Source organism: Chinchilla lanigera, unplaced genomic scaffold (genome assembly GCF_000276665.1).
Source record: "Chinchilla lanigera isolate Chin_1 unplaced genomic scaffold, ChiLan1.0 scaffold00003, whole genome shotgun sequence".
In the NCBI taxonomy this organism is placed as follows: Eukaryota; Metazoa; Chordata; class Mammalia; order Rodentia; family Chinchillidae; genus Chinchilla; species Chinchilla lanigera.
In genome coordinates, this window is record NW_004955404.1 from 24,513,018 (window position 1) to 24,520,834 (window position 7,817).

General features: G+C 32.2%; 1 pseudogene; it reads left to right on the top strand.

Annotated features, from left to right (window-relative positions):
• Positions 1-4,226: 4,226 nt before the first annotated feature.
• LOC102022041 lies at positions 4,227-6,244 on the top strand (annotated as a pseudogene).
• Positions 6,245-7,817: the final 1,573 nt, after the last annotated feature.

The following is a 7,817-nucleotide window of genomic DNA, read 5'->3' on the forward strand; positions in this document are numbered from 1 at the left end:
AAATATCCAACTTTGGTAAATATATTTAAAATTGAATCAGATTCATATTATATTTAGCTACAATAAAAACTAATTTTTGATAAACTGTTGCCAGTTATTTACCATGAGCTTTCCATTCGAAGGGCTACCATGCGATTTTCATGTGATTTAGATGTGGCACCAATTCAGCTCATCAGATAGCTCATGAAATTAAAAATGTGTGACCCTTTCTTTTTGTTTACCTTTTGAAAGTAATAAAGTAGCCCTGTGAAGTGTACCTCAAAAGAAAAAAATATTTGAGGAGTAATGGTTGTGTCTTCTTTATGGAAGTTTTCCAGCTAATGAAAGATGAAGTGAGAAAATATTATTATTTCATATTCCTAATTAAACAATGGATATAAGAATTTTAATCAATAACTGATGAAAATTAGGGAAAAATGATAAGAAACTAAATAATGGATGGAATAGCCTCAAAGCACCTAAACCCAGCAATTGCATTGAATTTAAAATAAGAATCAATCAGTAATGCCTTGTACAGTACACTCTGAAATGTTCTTATCCCAAAACATCGAACCTGAATGTGACCAACCCTTCCTGTCTTATTCGACCTAACTGGAAATAGATCAGTGACTATACTTAGATGATAATGAAATAATCTAATCAGTAAATGCCAAAATATGAGAAAGTTTATGACAAATTTCAATTAGGGAAAAAAGATTAAAAGAGTGTCCATAGATTAAAAGAGACTTCAAAGAAGTGGCAATCAAATGCAATAGAGCAATTTGAATCCTGGTTCAACAGTGGCACTTTAAAGGAACTATGACTTTTCTTTAACAGGGCTGGAAACTGAATTCAGGACTTCACACAGGGCTGCCTCTCCAGCATTTTTTTAAAAATTTCTTTGTTTTGAGACAGGGTTTCACTAAGTTCTTAGGTTGTACAAACCGGGCTGGAACTTGCCATCACCCCGCCTCAGCTTCCAAGAGTGCTGGAATGGCAGGCATGTTCCACCATGCCTGGCTATGAAAAATTGCTTTTGATAAATATATGTACAAGCTATATTTCATGATATTAAGACATTATGATGTGCTTTTTTGATGTGATAACAATGTGCTTTAGTTTGAAGAAAAATGTGTTTATATCTTTTAAGATGCAAAGCTAAGTATTTCAAGATTAAAGGTTTAAAATAATGTATTTAGGCAAGGGGAAATGGTAAAAATGATATAAGACTGGTCATGTGCACATAATTGCTGAAATGAGTTAGTGGGTACAAAAGGTTTCATTCTGTTATATATATGTAGGAATTCTTTCCACAATAAAATATTTAAGTAAAATAAGAAATTAAAAATGCATAACAAGTACTTGACATATTGAAAGATGAAATATTTTAAAGAAAAATCTTATTAAGCAATCTCCGTATGTGATACTAAGGTATAAAATCAAGCGATTTTTATTTCACAGGAAAAACTCCTAATGCTTTCAAACAAGCATTTCGTATATGAACCAGTTATTCAAGTTGTAGCAATGTTTTGCCAGACATATGGATTTTATAAATTGCAAGCCGATATGCAAACACCATGATAACTAGACAGATATCATATCTGACATCATGAATCCTGCAATCCTGAGATTTTTAACTTCAGTTTAATCATCTTCATTTAAAAATGTGGAAATAACCCCACTAGGAAAATAATGTTTTAAGATTCTAGTTTGGATAAAATGAAACAAACTGGGAAAACTATGTTAGAAATTATTATTCTATAAACTGTGAGAAGTTATTGTGACATGCGTATGTCACATCCCAGCTCTCATTTCCCTAAGATTGTCAGTTTTATATTTTATCTTTTATTTGTTTTCATTGCTATGTTGTATAAGCAGTTGCATGGGTGGCAGAAGTCAGTAACATATTTCATCAGTTTATTTGCAGTTAGATCTCTAATGAATTCTTTTCCTCCAGACATAAGAGGCAAAGTAACATACTTGAGTCTGCTACTTTTAATCAAATGTGTTATGAAAGCTGAAGAACTTAATGTAACATTTTATAGACTTCTATTAGGCAGAAAATTAGATATTAAGAAATATATTGTTCTCCATATTTGAGGATGAGAGAATGAAGGGATGACATATAAACACACACAGTACACTCTAGAAACACTTTCACATTATCTTACATTTTTGTAAATCTTAATTGAAATAACACTGTTATTGCCACTCTCCTGTCCGTTGTCACTTAGGTTGTTGAACGGTAAAAATCAACCACCTTACTTTTTCCACTTTCAGCTCTGAATATCTGTTAGTTGAAGAATCTTCTTTTTTGTATTTCTAACCTCCACTTTGTACCAGATTACCCTACAAAGCACATAATAAGACAGATTTACTGGGAATTGTGCACAAATATAGCATAGTTGAACTTTAATTCAACAACATGGATAAATATATACGACCTACAGTCTCTTTGCTCCAGATGAGAACCCAAAACTATTTTTCTGATCAAACCACAGACCTCATTATAGTATTGTTATGGGAGTTCATTTAATTAATAATAACTAAGTATTAGCTTATAATAGCTTGGATATTCTGACCATTTCATTGTCTTTTTCTGAGACAAATAGCATATAAATAAAATATCAAGCACCACATAGTTTCATTTTGTTTTAAAAATATTCTTAATTATACTGTGCTAATATTTTCTCAAAAATAAAGTAACTCATTTTAGTTTTAATTAATATTTTATAAATAAAACATTTATTAATAACACAAAATACTATGATTCTTACAACAATCAGAGTCATTTTTCATCCTTATTCCATTGTAAAGTCTGTCTTCTTATATTATTCTGATTTTCTCATCAAAAAACATACACTATCATTTCCTTCTTCTTCATTTTAGACAGAATTTTCCAATGAAAAATTAGCACTTGTTCAATCTAATAAATAATTCTGTCACCCTTGTCCACGGACATATTTTTAGTCTTCTCATATTCCTTGGGTAGTTGTGTCATTTTTACTTTTTTTCATTAATATTCAGTGTTTGTTATATTTGTATACATTTTTACTGTGATATGATTACATTTACTTTGCTGTATAACACTTAATTTGTTTTGATTTTTTCAATTTGAATTTATCCATAGAAACACAAAAGGCCCTCTCAATACACAGGAAAGTTTCAGGTATGATCAACTTCATATTTTTCTCCGGAAATGGAGATATTTGTCCTGAGATCTTTTTTTCCTTATATTCTGCCCTAAATTGCTTTATAGGTTTATTGCTTAATTCTAAACCTGTAGTCTTTTAAAAAATAATAATCTTTGGAAACTCCTTTACCTTTCTTCTTGACTGGATTATTTCCCTCCCCTCATTTGTGTTCTTTTTCTTGCTTCGCTCCCCTGTTTAAATGAATCACATTGATCAGGAAGTAGTTCCTAGAAGTGAGAGAATTGCCTTTGAGATACTGCACATTTAAATACTGTTTTCTTTTATCTTCATAGTTAACAAAATCTAAGTTAGACATATATTTAATCAGAATTTGTTTTTATTTTTTATTTTAAAAATAAAAGGAGGAAAACTTTAACAGCCAGACAACCTTTTACAAAATAGCAAAAGAACAGTACAAACAATACAGAGTTACAAAGTGGTAGGAAATTAACAATGCTTGTTGTATTACATATTGATATCTTCAAAGTGGTTTCTCATGAAAACAAATAGAGATGTGCAATATTGATCAATCAAGGACTCATTTTTAAGACAATGGTATAACATTTTCTACTCCTTGTTATGCCAGATCATTTATATATGACCTATAACCTTATTATTCATCCACACATCTATAAATGTAAGTTAGTGAGGAAAGTTTGGTATCACAGGGTTGCAATGAATTATTCAGTCAACTTAAATAGAACTTTAAAATTAGTTACAGTTTAACCAGTATGGTAAGTTTGCCAATTCTTCAGTTTTCTCCTTACACAGAGGAAGACAAGCTGATTAAAATTGTAAAATGAGCAATTTCTCACCATTTCAGAATTTTTTCTTCTGAATCTGTCTTTCAAGGACTGGTGCAATGAAATAAAACACGCAAAACTTGGTTTTAAATCTGTCTATTCTCATTCTAATAAAAAATGTTATATCAGTTTTTCAAATAGAAGCGAATGTCAATATTTTCTTTGGGAATTTAAATACAATTGGCTAATGGTGTCTGACTGCCATTTGTATCTTCAGAAATTAGTGTAATATTTGCCTTATAAAAATATAATGTGGACCCGGCGATACAGTTCAGCAGCACAGCGCCTGCCCGACGAGCACGAGGGCGTGAGTTCAATTTCCGGTATCAAAAGAAAGACTATATATATAGCAGAATGAAATATATACGTATGGATAGATAATTATATGTACACAAAATGTACATGTATATATTTAATAGTATGTATGATACATGTGCTATTTATAAATATATATACACATATATATCTTAAATGAAATCTGAGTTAAATAAGTGACCAAAAAGCCAACATAATTGTTATAAAATCATCAACGTTGAGGGTAATTTTCAATATTGAAATATTGTCTATGGATCACATTAGTAATTTGAAGGATTAAGACTCAGTGTGGTTTTATGTTTTACTCCATTTCTTCCTATTTGGGGGGTCACATTAGTCTCCAATATAAAAAGAAGCATAAATCAGAAAGAATGTTTATTTGTGTATCTATTTTTTTTTGTTCAGTTTGGACTACACTGTTTGGAATACAAATTTAAGAATTTCAAAGGAGGACTAAAAGAAATTATGTAAACACAATGATGGAAATTTTGAAGAAATAATTGACTTTGAAGGCTAGAGGAAATGGGCTGTTGAGCTTTGAGACATAGATAGATGATAGATGATAGACAGATAGATGATAGATGATAGATAGACAAACAGACAGACAGAAAAGAGTAAGGAAAGAAGATCTAAAACCTTGTTCTGGGCTGCAGGTTCTGTCAAAGCATGAGTTTGATTATTGCTCCAAGCAAGAGAGAACAAAATAAGTAAAGTTAAATCAAATGGATAAAAGTATGTTGTGGCTTTTCAGATGGGTGCTGAGTGGTTTTTTTGGAACCTGTTTGGAGGTTCTGCAGATTGTAACAGCGGAGAACATGGAAGACCAGGGAGAATGGATGCCAATGGGATGGTGCTATCAAGAGAAACTACAAAGAGACTGTTGATAACTTTGTTGATATGAATTTAAATGATTGCCTTCTTCAGGGCATCTGCATCTATGCTTGTGGTCTTCAACAAGACTTCTGCTATTCAGCAAAGAACTATTATTACTTGTATTAATGATCCAAAAAGTAATTTTGACACTTAGAGACTATATGGGGTACACCAGGGAGAGAGTGTGGTAGGTTAAACAGCAGCTATCTTGCTCCAAAGTGGATCAGAATGTTTGTTATGGAGGGAGAAGAAATGGTGAGCTGAAGGCTTCAGGATCAAGTCGATATTTCCCAAAAACTAAACACAAGAATTCAGGTTGTGTTGCTCTCTGCTGCAATGCCAATAGATGTACTGGAAGTGATAAAAAAAAATCACGAGTAATACAATTTGAATTCTGATGAAGAAAGAAGAATTGACCCATGAGGGAATCAAACAGTTTCATATTAATGTTTAAAGAGAGGAATGAAATTTGGATATACTTTGAGACTTGTATGAGACTCACCATTACACAAGCTGTTATTTTTCTCTTTTTAAAATTTATTTTATTTTATTTTATTTTATTTTATTTTATTTTATTTTATTTTATTTTATTTTATTTTATTTTATTTTATTTTTGGTACCAAGAATCGAACTTATGACCTCAGGCTTGCCAGGCAAGCACTTATGCCGCTGAGCCGTATTCCCAGCCCCAAGCTGCTATCTTTCTCAACGCAGGGCACAAAGTGGACTGACTGGCTGAGAAAATACATACCAGTGACTTCACAGTTTCTGCTCTGCATGATGACGTGGAGCAGAACCAGAAGGCTGTTGTCATGAGGCCATTCGAGTCAGGGCCAACCATGTTCTGAGCAGTATTGACTTGTTGGCTCATGGGATTGATGTGCTTATAAACGATGCTCTACCTCTTAATTATGAAAACTGTGTTCACAGAATTTGTAGAGGGAGTTGATATTTGAGTAAAATTGTAAAGTTGTGGCTATAAACTTTGTTACTGAAGCAAAGAGGATTCTTCATGACACTGAAACTTTCTACAGTACTACAGTGGAGGAAGTGCTCATGAATGTGGCCGAAATCACTTAACTCCTGGGATGAGGTAGTTTTGCATGCAGTACTTTCATCTACTGAATAGGGCATCACAATGTGCATTATATTTCTTTGGGAATTTTTGACTCTTGTCTCAATGGTAGTAATGGATCAGAAATACAGATTTTGATAGCAACATAACATTAGCCCTGAGCTCTTATAAGGAGCGTTATGCTCTTTAGAGTTAGATAGTTGGAGTAGGTATGAAAGATGGGGATCTGCAAAATCTTTCTTAAAAATATATTTCCTTGTTTTGCAGATGTTATTGTAGTAAATGTTCTCTATCATTTAATAATATACTGTGGATGAAAAGATATAAATGCTATATGATAAACTCAGGCAATTATTTTAAACTAGCATATCTGCCTTTATTGCATTTGTCATTAGCCTGAATAGAAAGGGCTTTAAAAAGTGATTTTTAGGAAAGCATTTAAATGCATTTTCTGGTATTGTATTTATGCAATAAACTACTTCATTAGTGGGAAGTGTAAATCTGGCCCTTTTGCTAAGCCCCAGTAAGAAAGCACATCCTACATAGGTTTAAGCCCAGTAAAACTGATGTATCACACTTGTCTTAATGAAGTTTGAAAGTTAAATAAATTGAATGTGCACTTTTTAAAAAAAATCATATGTACAACAAACAATTTGAACATGAAATGCAGTGGTAAAGTTGACCTATTCAGGAAACATTTATACATTAAACATTTGAGACTACAGCAACAACTCAAAGATTAAGATTCATTCTTTTTTAATCAGTACATTTAATTTGTGAATACATTGCTTAAATTTGTTAGAGTTTATCTCTAAGGATAATGTTCAAACAAAAGCTTGAGCTTTGAAATGTATGCTGTGGGGTAGTGGAAAGTTTTCTTCTACTTTAAAATGTAAGCACGTTCTCTGGTTTTAATCTCATACAGATGAAGAGGTTTTAATGGTTTGGTAATTAAAAAACTTATTTGAATCATAGTCTTCTAATAATCTAATTAGCAATGCCATATTTGAAATTTGGAGATGTATTTCACTTACTGTATACCTTGATATATCTAGCATTATGTGTTTAGATTGCTTTGTATAGTTTCGTTTCAGTGTTCATGTGAGTGAGTGAGTGTGTGTCCGTGTATGCATGGTTGCATGCGTGTGTGTGTGTGTGTGTGTTTCAGCCAGTATAGCACAACTATAACTAAGCTGGCAAGACCAAAAACCTTGGGGGTGCAGAGTGTGATAAAGGGGTTGTTTTGTGGGTGGTTTGTGAATGTCATATGGGTAGAGAATATAATTGAGTCTAAAATACTCGACAGTGGCAGACGCATTAGTCATTTTTGTGTTTTAAAGTGAGCTGTAGGCTTAAATATCACCAGAAGAATACCAAGTTGAGGTATCTGGGAAGATTTTTAGTTCCTTGTTTGTGCAGATGATTATAAGTATATATTCTTGGTGAGTTTTGTAACCCTGGTATTAACTTCAGCTTAAGTACTACATCTAGCCTAATTTAGAGGACTTTCTAACACTATGTATAGAATTTTTTGCAATAGGAAACTGAGTACAATATAAAATCATACTAAATGCTTTA